The sequence below is a fragment of the Ranitomeya variabilis genome, chromosome 5 (assembly GCF_051348905.1).
Source record: "Ranitomeya variabilis isolate aRanVar5 chromosome 5, aRanVar5.hap1, whole genome shotgun sequence".
Classification (NCBI taxonomy): Eukaryota; Metazoa; Chordata; class Amphibia; order Anura; family Dendrobatidae; genus Ranitomeya; species Ranitomeya variabilis.
Genome location: NC_135236.1, coordinates 562,455,954 through 562,468,491, shown reverse-complemented (window position 1 = coordinate 562,468,491; position 12,538 = coordinate 562,455,954). Strand labels below are relative to the sequence as shown.

The 12,538-nt window shown below is 45.6% G+C and overlaps 1 protein-coding gene across 6 annotated transcripts in view; it reads right to left on the bottom strand.

Annotated features, from left to right (window-relative positions):
- Nucleotides 1–12,538, bottom strand: part of ACSL6 (acyl-CoA synthetase long chain family member 6) — a 364,139-nt gene that overhangs the window by 78,612 nt on the left and 272,989 nt on the right. The gene's annotated exons all lie outside the window — the stretch shown is intronic.

The following is a 12,538-nucleotide window of genomic DNA, read 5'->3' as shown; positions in this document are numbered from 1 at the left end:
GCTACCTTTGAGGCTGAGTCACAATGAGAGAATACCTGCAGTGCAAATGAGTTAGTACAACCGAAATGAACTTTGTCTCATCACAGTGTTACCACTGGTGTATTGTGGTAGTTCTAATCTCACTGCAGAGCTGTGTGTAATTGTAAGAGCAGGCTGTCTCACACTGGTATTTCCCACTTTCATTTAAAATAAGCTCTGGAGGCAGATTCTCAGGGAGATCTATGTCCGGCCCATAGATCTTAACAGCTCATCTGAATATAAGAAAACCTTTGATAGCTCAGGAATAAAACATTGTATCACAGATATCAATGTATCATTTTATTCAGCTTCCTATGACCTTACATGCCCATATTGATAGCTTAGGAGGGTTCACATTACTGACAGATACCATTTCATAATCCTTTTTTTAATCAAATGACTTTTATTAAACAGTAACACCAAATACCATAGTCTACAGCAGAATAATTATTTCACATGTCGTCATACAGTACATATACAGGAATGGTGCCTATATAATGCAATTATTAATTCAATTACATTCAACTAACATAGCAGCACGGTGGCTCAGTGGGTAGCACTGCAGCCCTGGAGTCCTGGGTTCAAATCCCACCAAGGACAACATCTGCAAGGAGTTTGTATGTTCTCCCCATGTTTGCGTGGGTTTCCTCCGGGTACTCCAGTTTCCTCCCACATTCCAAAGACATATTGATAGGGACTTTAGATTGTGAGCCCCATTGGGGACAGCGATGATAATGTGTGCAACCTGTAAAGCGCTGCGGAATATGTTAGCGCTATATAAAAATAAAGATTAATATTTATTATTATTAAATAACCACCATACAGTTCTCCCCTTCCCAACCCAAAACTAACATCCACCTACCCCACCCTCTCCCACAGTGTGCGTTACAATAAACCCATACCCAATGTTACAAAAGAAAAAGGAATAGGTCATAAGGAGAGGATCACCTGAAGCAGGAAAAAAGCGAAAAAATATTTAATTTTTATTTGACACAAAAGAAAACATGCACAAAACATTTAAAAACACTAAAAGTAATCACACATGTAACATGACATCAATTATCAAAGGCTCATAATAGGGCCAACCACCTAAAGCACAACTCCAAAAATATATGTATAATATGCACAGAAATCTAATACCTATATAAACAGCATATCACAAATGTATGTAACCCATGCACAACAGCTGTCAATATGTGCAGTGCCTAAGCAAAAAATTGCAAATAATCTAATATATATACTATATGTGTTCTGGTTTTATATAATTGTCTAAGGGTCACTTCCGTCTGTCTGTCTGTCTGTCATGGAAATCCTAAGGCACAGTCTGGCCGCGAAATGGCCGCTCCCTACTCCCGTGCACTCAGTGCCCCCTCCATACTCCCCCCCCCCCCAGTCAGTGCCCGCCACCCACATAGCGTTGTAGCAGTCCGATAAACCGACTGCATTACTCCGCGACATAAACGCGGTGTAACGCAGTCTGTTAACGCTGCTATTAACCCTATGTGACAAACTTTTTACTATTGATGCTGCCTGTGCAGCATCAATAGTAAAAAGATCTAATGTTAAAAATAATTTAAAAAAAAAAATCGTGATATACTCACCTTCTGGGGCCTTTCCCGCTCCTCGCGACGCACCGGGACATGCATTGCGGTTTCGCGCGATGATGACGTAGCGCTCTCGCAAGACCGCTACGTCATCATCTCGCGAGACCGCAATGCATTCTTGGGACCGGAGCATCGTGAGGAGCATCGCTAAACGCCTCGCCTGGATCCGGGGGCCGCCGGAGGGTGGGTATATAACTATTTTTTTTAATTTATTTTTTTTTTTTACGGGGATATGGTGCCCACACTGCTATATAGTACTTGGGCTGTGTTATATACTGTTTGGCTGCTACATACTACGTGGGCAGTGTTATATACTACGTGGGCTGTGCTATATATTACGTGGGCTGTGTTATATACTACGTGGGCAGTGTTATATACTACGTGGGCAGTGTTATATACTACATGGGCAGTGTTATATACTGCGTGGGCTGTGTTATATACTACATGGGCAGTGTTATATACTACGTGGGCAGTGTTATATACTACGTGGGCAGTGTTATATACTGCGTGGGCTGTGTTATATACTATGTGGGCAGTGTTATATACTACGTGGGCAGTGTTATATACTACGTGTGCAGTGTTATATACTGCGTGGGCTGTGTTATATACTACGTGGGCAGCGTTATATACTACATGGGCAGTGTTATATACTACGTGGGCTGTTATATACTGCGGGGGCTGTGCTATATACTGCGTGGCCAGTGTTATATACTGTGTGGGCAGTGTTATATACTTCGTGGGCTGTGCTATATATTATGTGGGCGGTGTTATATACTACGTGGGCAGTGTTATATACTGCGTGGGCTGTGTTATATACTACGTGCCTGTGTTATATACTACATGGGCTGTGTTATATACTGTGTGGGCTGTGTTATATACTTCGTGGGCTATGTTATATACTACGTGGGTAGTGTTATGTACTACGTGGGCAGTGTTATATACTACGTGGGCTGTTATATACTGCATGGGCTGTGCTATATACTGCGTGGGAAGTGTTATATACTATGTGGGCAGTGTTATATACTACGTGAGCAGTGTTATATACTGCATGGGCTGTGTTATATACTACGTGCCTTTGTTATATACTACGTGGGCAGTGTTATGTACTACGTGGGCTGTGTTATATACTGCGTGGGCTGTGTTATATACTACGTGGGCAGTGTTATATACTGCATGGGCTGTGTTATATACTACATGCCTGTGTTATATACTACATGGGCTGTGTTATATACTGTGTGGGCTGTGTTATATACTGCTTGGGCTGTGTTATATACTATGTGGGTAGTGTTATGTACTACGTGGGCAGTGTTATATACTACGTGAGCTGTTATATACTGCGTGGGCTGTGCTATATACTGCGTGGGCAGTGTTATATACTGCGTGGGCAATGATATATACTATGTGGGCAGTGTTATATACTACGTGAGCAGTGTTATATACTGTGTGGGCTGTGTTATATACTACGTGGGCTGTGTTATATACTGCGTGGGCTGTGTTATATACTACGTGGGCAGTGTTATATACTACGTGGGCAGTGTTATATACTGCGTGGGCTGTGTTATATACTACTTGCCTGTGTTATATACTACATGCCTGTGTTATATACTACGTGGGCTGTTATATACTACGTGGGCTGTGTTATATACTAAGTGGCTGCTATATACTATGTGGCTATGCTGTATACTATGTGGCTGTGCTATATACTGCGTGGCTGTCTGTGTTACATGGGCTGTTTTATATACTGTGTGGGCTGTGCTATATACTGCGTGGGCTGTGTTATATACTACGTGGCTGTGCTATATACTACGTGGCTCCTATATACTACATGGCTGTGTTATATACTACGTGGCAGCTATATATTACGTGGGCTGTGTTATATACTACATGGCTGTGTTATATACTACGTGGCTGCTATATACTATGTGGCTGCTATATACTACGTGGCTGCTATATACTCGTGGTTATGCTATATACTACGTGACTGTGCTATATACTACGTGGGCTGTGTTATATACTATGTGGCTGTGCTATATACTACGTGTCTGTGCTATATACTACGTGGCTGTGCTATATACTATGTGGGCTGTTGTGAATTCCGCTCTTGGGCTCCCTCCGGTGGTTGTAAGTAGCACTTTTGTGAGTTCTGCTCTTGGGCTCCCTCCGGTGGTTTTGAGTGGTATGGCTGCTTCTTGGATGTAGCATCAGCAGCTGCTTCCACTGATCGTCTTTCTGGCTCGGCTATTTTAGTCTGGCCTTATCCCTCAATCAATGCCAGTTGTCAATTGTTCCTGCTTGGAGTCACGGCTCTTTTGGATTTCCCTGACAATCTAACCTGTTCAGCAAAGATAAGTCCTTGCTTGTCCTTTTGCAGTCCTCTTGTTGTGGACTTTATTGTTCAGCACATTCTATGTTTTGCTCATTTGTCCAGCTTATCAGTATGGATCTATTCAGCTAAGCTGGAAGCTCTGGGCAGCAGATTTTGCCCTCCACACCTTTAGTCAGGTGTGGAGATTTTTGCATTTCTCTGCGGTGGACTTTTTCTAGTTTTTATTACTGAACGCACAGTGTTCTATCCTGTACTATCTATCTAGCTAGAAGTGGCCTCCTTTGCTAAATCTTGTTTCATTCTATGTATGTCATTTCCTTCTCCACTCACAGTCATTATTTGTGGGGGGCTGTCTATCCTTTGGGGATTCTCTCTGAGGCAAGATAGCTTTCCTGTTTCTACCTTTAGGGGTAGCTAGCTCTCCAGCTGTGACGAGTAGTGTTGAGCGATACCGTCCGATACTTGAAAGTATCGGTATCGGAAAGTATCGGCCGATACCGGCAGAGTATCGGATCCAATCCGATACCGATACCCGATACCAATACAAGTCAATGGGACTCAGGTATCGGACGGTATTCCTGATGGTTCCCAGGGTCTGAAGGAGAGGAAACTCTCCTTCAGGCCCTGGGAACCATATTAATGTGTAAAAGAAAGAATTAAAATAAAAAATATCGCTATACTCACCTGTCCGACGCAGCCGGGACCTCAGCGAGGGAACCGGCAGCGTTGTTTGTTTAAAATTCGCGCTTTTACTTGGTTACGTGAGGTCCCGGCTTGTGATTGGTCAGGGCGGCCATGTTGCCGGGACGCGGACCAATCACAGCAAGCCGTGACGAAATTACGTCACGGCTTGCTGTGATTGGTCCGCGTCCCGGCAACATGGCCGCCATTAACCAATCACAAGCCGTGACGTCACGGGAGGCTGGACATGCGCGTATTTTGAAAAGCGCGCGTGTCCAGCCTCCAGTGACGTCCCGGCTTGTGATTGGTTAATGGCGGCCATGTTGCCGGGACGTCACTGGAGGCTGGACACGCGCGCTTTTCAAAATACGCGCATGTCCAGCCTCCCGTGACGTCACGGCTTGTGATTGGTTAATGGCGGCCATGTTGCCGGGACGCGGACCAATCACAGCAAGCCGTGACGTAATTTCGTCACGGCTTGCTGTGATTGGTCCGCGTCCCGGCAACATGGCCGCCCTGACCAATCACAAGCCGTGACGTCACGGGAGGCTGGACACGCGCGCTTTTCAAAATACGCGCATGTCCAGCCTCCCGTGACGTCACGGCTTGTGATTGGTTAATGGCGGCCATGTTGCCGGGACGTCACTGGAGGCTGGACACGCGCGCTTTTCAAAATACGCGCATGTCCAGCCTCCCGTGACGTCACGGCTTGTGATTGGTTAATGGCGGCCATGTTGCCGGGACGCGGACCAATCACAGCAAGCCGTGACGTAATTTCGTCACGGCTTGCTGTGATTGGTCCGCGTCCCGGCAACATGGCCGCCCTGACCAATCACAAGCCGGGACTTCACGTAACCAAGTAAAAGCGCGAAATTTAAACAAACAACGCTGCCGGTTCCCTCGCTGAGGTCCCGGCTGCGTCGGACAGGTGAGTATAGCGATATTTTTTATTTTAATTCTCTTTTTTACACATTATTACATTAATGTTGTTGCGATACCCGATACCCGATACCACAAAAGTATCGGATCTCGGTATCGGAAATTCCGATACAGCAAGTATCGGCCGATACCCGATACTTGCAGTATCGGAATGCTCAACACTAGTGACGAGGTGTCCAGGGAGTGACAGGAACATCCCACGGCTACTTCTAGTGTTGTGTTCAGGAACTGCGGTCCGTATAGTTACCACCTGCTCAGAGCTAGTCGCATGTCGTTCCTAAATCACCAGTCCATAACAGTACAACTGGCCAAAAATGAGTTGAATGCATCTCAAAAGAAGGAAAAGAAAAAGAGTTCTGAGCCATTTTTTTTTTCTTTAGTCTGTTTTGTCTTTTTCCTTCCTCTTAATCTCTGGGTGGTTCAGGATTTAAGCGTGGGCATGAATGTTCAGGGTTTGTTTTCTCGTGTCGTGTGGTTCAGCTTGCTGCAAGAGTACAGAGTATCCAAGATTATGTTGTTCAGACTCCGGTTTTAGAGCCTAGAATTCCTACTCCAGATTTGTTTTATGGGGATAGATCCAAGTTTTTGAACTTTAAAAATAACTGCAAATTCTTTTTTGCTCTGAAACCCCGTTCCTCTGGTGATCCCATTCAGCAAGTTAAAATAGTTATTTCTTTGCTGCGTGGTGACCCTCAGGACTGGGCATTCTCCCTTGAGTCAGGGGATCCGGCATTGCTTAATGTAGATGCATTTTTTCAATCGCTCGGATTATTGTATGACGAACTTAATTCTGTGGATCATGCGGAAAAAACCTTGTTGGCCCTGTGTCAGGGTCAGGAAGCGGCAGAATTGTACTGCCAGAAATTTAGAAAATGGTCTGTGCTCACTAAATGGAATGAGGACGCTCTGGCAGCAATTTTCAGAAAGGGTCTTTCTGAAGCCCTTAAAGATGTTATGTTGGGGTTCCCCACGCCGTTTCGTTTGAGCGAATCTATGTCTCTAGCCATTCAGATTGATCGGCACCTGCGCGAGCGCAAAGTGGTGCACCATATGGCAGCGTCCTCTGAACAGAGTCCCGAGCCTATGCAATGTGATAGGATTTTGACTAGAGCAGAACAGAGGGGATACAGACGTCAGAATGGGCTGTGTTTTTACTGTGGTGATTCTGCTCATGCTATTTCTGATTGCCCTAAGCGTATTAAGAGGGTCGCTAGATCTGTTACCATCAGTACTGTACAGCCTAAATTTCTCCTGTCTGTGACCCTGATTTGCTCATTGTCATCCTTTTCTGTCATGGCATTTGTGGATTCAGGCGCTGCCCTGAACTTAATGGACTTAGAATTCGCCAGGCGCTGTGGTTTTTCTTTGCAGCCTTTGCAGAGCCCTATTCCTTTGAGGGGTATTGATGCTACACCGTTGGCCAAGAATAAACCTCAGTATTGGACTCAGCTGACTATGTGCATGGCTCCAGCACATCAGGAAGATTGCCGTTTTCTGGTGTTGCATAATTTACATGATGTTGTTGTATTGGGTTTTCCATGGTTACAAGTACACAATCCAGTGCTGGATTGGAAATCTATGTCTGTGACTAGTTGGGGTTGTCAAGGGGTACATAGTGACGTTCCTTTGATGTCAATTTCCTCTTCCCCCTCTTCTGATGTTCCTGAATTTTTGTCAGATTTCCAGGATGTATTCGATGAGCCCAAGTCCAGTTCCCTTCCTCCACATAGGGACTGTGATTGTGCTATTGAATTGATTCCTGGCTGTAAGTTCCCTAAGGGCCGACTTTTCAATCTATCTGTGCCAGAGCATGCTGCCATGCGGAGCTATGTGAAGGAGTCATTGGAGAAGGGGCATATTCGGCCGTCTTCGTCACCATTGGGAGCGGGATTCTTTTTTGTTGCCAAGAAGGATGGCTCCTTGAGACCCTGTATTGATTATCGCCTTCTTAATAAGATCACGGTCAAATTCCAATACCCTTTACCTTTGCTTTCAGATTTGTTTGCTCGGATTAAGGGGGCTAGTTGGTTTACCAAGATTGACCTTCGAGGGGCATATAATCTTGTTCGTATTAAACAGGGTGACGAATGGACAACTGCATTTAATACGCCCGAAGGCCATTTTGAATACCTTGTGATGCCTTTCGGGCTTTCTAATGCTCCTTCTGTATTTCAGTCCTTCATGCATGATATTGTCCGCAATTATCTTGATAAATTCTTGATTGTGTATTTGGATGATATTTTGATTTTTTCTGATGATTGGGAGTCTCATGTGAAGCAGGTCAGGATGGTATTCCAGATCCTTCGTGATAATGCCCTATTTGTGAAGGGGTCTAAGTGCCTATTTGGAGTTCAGAAGGTCTCTTTTTTGGGGTTTATTTTTTCTCCTTTGTCTATAGAAATGGATCCTGTTAAGGTCCAAGCCATTCATGACTGGATTCAGCCCACATCTGTGAAGAGCCTTCAGAAATTTCTGGGCTTTGCTAATTTTTATCGCCGTTTCATTGCCAACTTCTCCAGTGTGGTTAAACCCCTGACTGATTTGACGAAGAAAGGCGCTGAGGTGACGAATTGGTCCTCTGCGGCTGTTAAGGCCTTTCAGGAGCTTAAACGCCGATTTACTTCTGCCCCTGTGTTGCGTCAGCCGGATGTTTCTCTTCCTTTTCAGGTTGAGGTTGACGCTTCTGAGATTGGGGCAGGGGCCGTTTTGTCACAGAGGAATTCTGATGGTTCCTTGATGAAACCATGTGCCTTCTTTTCCTGAAAGTTTTCGCCTGCAGAAAGCAATTATGATGTTGGTAATCGGGAGTTGCTGGCTATGAAGTGGGCATTTGAGGAGTGGCGACATTGGCTTGAGGGAGCCAGGCACCGCGTTGTGGTCTTGACCGATCATAAGAATCTGATTTACCTCGAGTCGGCCAAGCGGCTGAACCCTAGACAGGCTCGATGGTCCCTGTTTTTCTCCCGTTTCGATTTTGTGGTCTCATATCTTCCAGGATCTAAGAATGTTAAGGCGGATGCTCTCTCTAGGAGTTTTTTGCCTGATTCTCCTGGAGTTCTTGAGCCGGTTGGCATTCTTAGGGAAGGGGTGGTTCTTTCTGCCATCTCCCCTGATTTACGGCGGGTGCTTCAGGAATTTCAGGCTGATAAACCTGACCGCTGTCCTATGGGAAAGCTGTTTGTTCCTGATAGATGGACAAGTAAGGTAATTTCTGAGGTCCATTGTCCGGTGTTGGCCAGTCATCCTGGGATTTTTGGTACCAGAGATTTGGTTGCTAGGTCCTTTTGGTGGCCTTCCTTGTCGCGGGATGTGCGTTCTTTTGTGCAGTCCTGTGGGACTTGTGCCCGGGCTAAGCCTTGCTGTTCCCGCGCTAGTGGGTTGCTTTTGTCTTTGCCTGTCCCTGAGAGGCCCTGGACGCATATTTCCATGGATTTTATTTCGGATCTTCCTGTGTCCCAGAGGATGTCTGTTATCTGGGTGGTTTGTGACCGGTTCTCTAAAATGGTCCATTTGGTACCTTTGCCTAAATTGCCTTCCTCCTCTGATTTGGTTCCATTGTTCTTTCAGCATGTGGTTCGTTTGCATGGCATTCCGGAAAATATTGTGTCTGACAGAGGTTCCCAGTTTGTTTCCAGGTTTTGGCGGGCCTTTTGTGCTAGGATGGGCATTAATTTGTCTTTTTCTTCGGCGTTCCATCCTCAGACAAATGGCCAAACTGAGCGAACTAATCAAACCTTGGAAACCTATTTGAGATGCTTTGTGTGTGCTGATCAGGATGATTGGGTGGCTTTCTTGCCGTTGGCCGAGTTTGCCCTTAATAATCGGGCCAGTTCGGTTACTTTGGTTTCGCCTTTTTTTTGTAATTTTGGTTTCCATCCTCGTTTTTCTTCAGGGCAGGTTGAGCCTTCTGATTGTCCTGGTGTAGATTCTGTGATGGACAGGTTACAGCAGATTTGGACTCATGTGGTAGACAATTTGACGTTGTCTCATGAAAAGGCTCAGCTTCTTGCTAACCGCCGTCGGTGTGTTGGTCCTCGGCTTTGGGTGGGGGATTTAGTTTGGTTATCTTCTCGTCATGTTCCTATGAAGGTTTCTTCCCCTAAGTTCAAGCCTCAGTTTATTGGTCCTTATAATATTTCTGAGATTATCAATCCAGTGTCTTTTTGTTTGGCCCTTCCAGCCTCTTTTGCCATCCACAATGTTTTCCATAAATCTTTGTTGCGGAGATATGTGGTACCCGTTGTTCCCTCTGTTGATCCTCCTGCCCCGGTGTTGGTTGAGGGGGAGTTGGAATATGTGGTTGAGAAAATATTGGATTCTCGTTTTTTGAGGCGGACGCTTCAGTATCTTGTCAAGTGGAAGGGTTATGGCCAGGAGGATAATTCTTGGGTGGTTGCCTCCGATGTTCATGCCGCCGATTTGGTTCGTGCTTTTCACTTGGCTCGTCCTGATAGGCCTGGGGGCTCTGGTGAGGGTTCGGTGACCCCTCCTCAAGGGGGGGTACTGTTGTGAATTCCGCTCTTGGGCTCCTTCCGGTGGTTGTAAGTAGCACTTTTGTGAGTTCTGCTCTTGGGCTCCCTCCGGTGGTTTTGAGTGGTATGGCTGCTTCTTGGATTTAGCATCAGCAGCTGCTTCCACTGATCGTCTTTCTGGCTCGGCTATTTTAGTCTGGCCTTATCCCTCAATCAATGCCAGTTGTCAATTGTTCCTGCTTGGAGTCACGGCTCTTTTGGATTTCCCTGACACTCTAACCTGTTCAGCAAAGATAAGTCCTTGCTTGTCCTTTTGCAGTCCTCTTGTTGTGGACTTTATTGTTCAGCACATTCTATGTTTTGCTCATTTGTCCAGCTTATCAGTATGGATCTATTCAGGTAAGCTGGAAGCTCTGGGCAGCAGATTTTGCCCTCCACACCTTTAGTCAGGTGTGGAGATTTTTGCATTTCTCTGCGGTGGACTTTTTCTAGTTTTTATTACTGACCGCACAGTGTTCTATCCTGTACTATCTATCTAGCTAGAAGTGGCCTCCTTTGCTAAATCTTGTTTCATTCTATGTATGTCATTTCCTTCTCCACTCACAGTCATTATTTGTGGGGGGCTGTCTATCCTTTGGGGATTCTCTCTGAGGCAAGATAGCTTTCCTGTTTCTACCTCTAGGGGTAGCTGTTGTGGATTCTGTTTTTGGGCTCCCTCTGGTGGTTACAACTGGTACTGGGTGACTTTGGTGGGTTGCGGTCTCTGGTTTCCACCTGTCCATCAGAGGCTGGGTGTTTCCTATTTAACCTGGCTTTCCTGTCATTCCCTTGCCGGCTATCAATGTACTCAGATGTGCTCAGTTTGGTTCTGACTACCTGCTTCCAGATCTCTCAGGATAAGCTAAGTTATGCTTTTCAGTTGTTTTGTTTTTTGTCCAGCTTGCTAAATATTACTCTATGCTAGTTGGAAGCTCTAGTGGGCTGAGGTGCTCCCCATGTGCCATGAGTTGGCACATGGGTGCTTGTAATCTCAGGATGGTTTTTGATTAGGGTTTTTTGCTGACCGCTCAGACCCCTTTTGTATCCTTCTGCTTTCTAGTTATAGCGGGCCTCGTTTTGCTAACTCTATTTTCATATCTATGTGCGTGCCTTCCTCTCATTTTCACCGTCAATACATGTGGGGGGCAACTATACCTTTGGGGTTTATTTCTCTGGAGGCAAGCTAGGTCTTAATTTTCTCTGCAGTGCTAGTTAGCTCTTAGGCTGGCGCGAGGCATCTAGAATCAACGTAGGCACGCTCCCTGGCTATTTCTAGTTGTGTTTGTCAGGAGTAGGGCAGCGGTCAGCCCAGGTTCCATCACCCTAGAGCTCGTCCGTTATTTGAGTTATCTTTGCTTGTCCGTGCGATCCCCTAGCCATTGGGATCCATAACAGTATAGCCGGCCTGCAAAGTGTTAATTGTTTGGGCTGAAGCAGGAGAAAAAGAAGTGTTGAAGGGAATTTTTTTTTTTTTTTTTTTTTCCCCTCAGAGTTTTGCTGCCTAGCCTTTAATTGCTGTCTAGCTGCTTCTTACCTCCTCTTAACCCTTGAATGGCTCTGACCTTAGCTGTTTAACATGGATGTCCAGAGTTTGGCTTCCAGCCTGAATAATCTCGCTGCAAAAGTTCAAAACATACAGGATTTTGTTGTTCACACTCCTATGTCTGAGCCTAGAATTCCTATTCCGGAGTTTTTTTCTGGAGATAGATCTACCTTCCTGAATTTCAGGAACAATTGCAAATTGTTTCTTTCTTTGAAATCTCGCTCCTCTGGAGACCCTGCTCAGCAGGTCAAGATTGTAATATCTTTCCTGCGGGGCGACCCTCAGAATTGGGCATTTGCATTGGCACCAGGGGATCCTGCATTGCTCAGTGTGGATGCGTTTTTTCTGGCACTGGGATTGCTCTATGAGGAACCTAACCTGGAGATTCAGGCTGAAAAGGCTTTATTAGCCCTCTCTCAGGGGCATGATGAAGCGGAAGTATATTGTCAAAAATTTCGGAAATGGTCGGTACTTACTCAGTGGAATGAGTGCGCCCTGGCTGCAAACTTCAGAGATGGTCTTTCTGAGGCCATTAAGGATATTATGGTGGGGTTCCCTGCGCCTACAGGTCTGAATGAGTCTATGACTATGGCCATTCAGATTGATCGGCGTTTGCGGGAGCGCAAACCTGTGCATCAGTTGGCGGTGTCTTCTGAACAGGCACCTGAGACTATGCAATGTGATAGAATTCAGTCCAGAAGTGAACGGCAAAATTATAGGCGGAAAAATGGATTGTGTTTTTATTGTGGTGATTCAGCTCATGTTATATCAGCATGCTCTAAACGCACAAAAAAGGTTGATAAATCTTTTGCCATTAGTACTCTGCAGTCTAAGTTCATTTTGTCTGTAACTCTGATTTGTTCACTGTCATCCATTTCCGTCGATGCCTATGTGGATTCGGGCGCTGCCCTGAGTC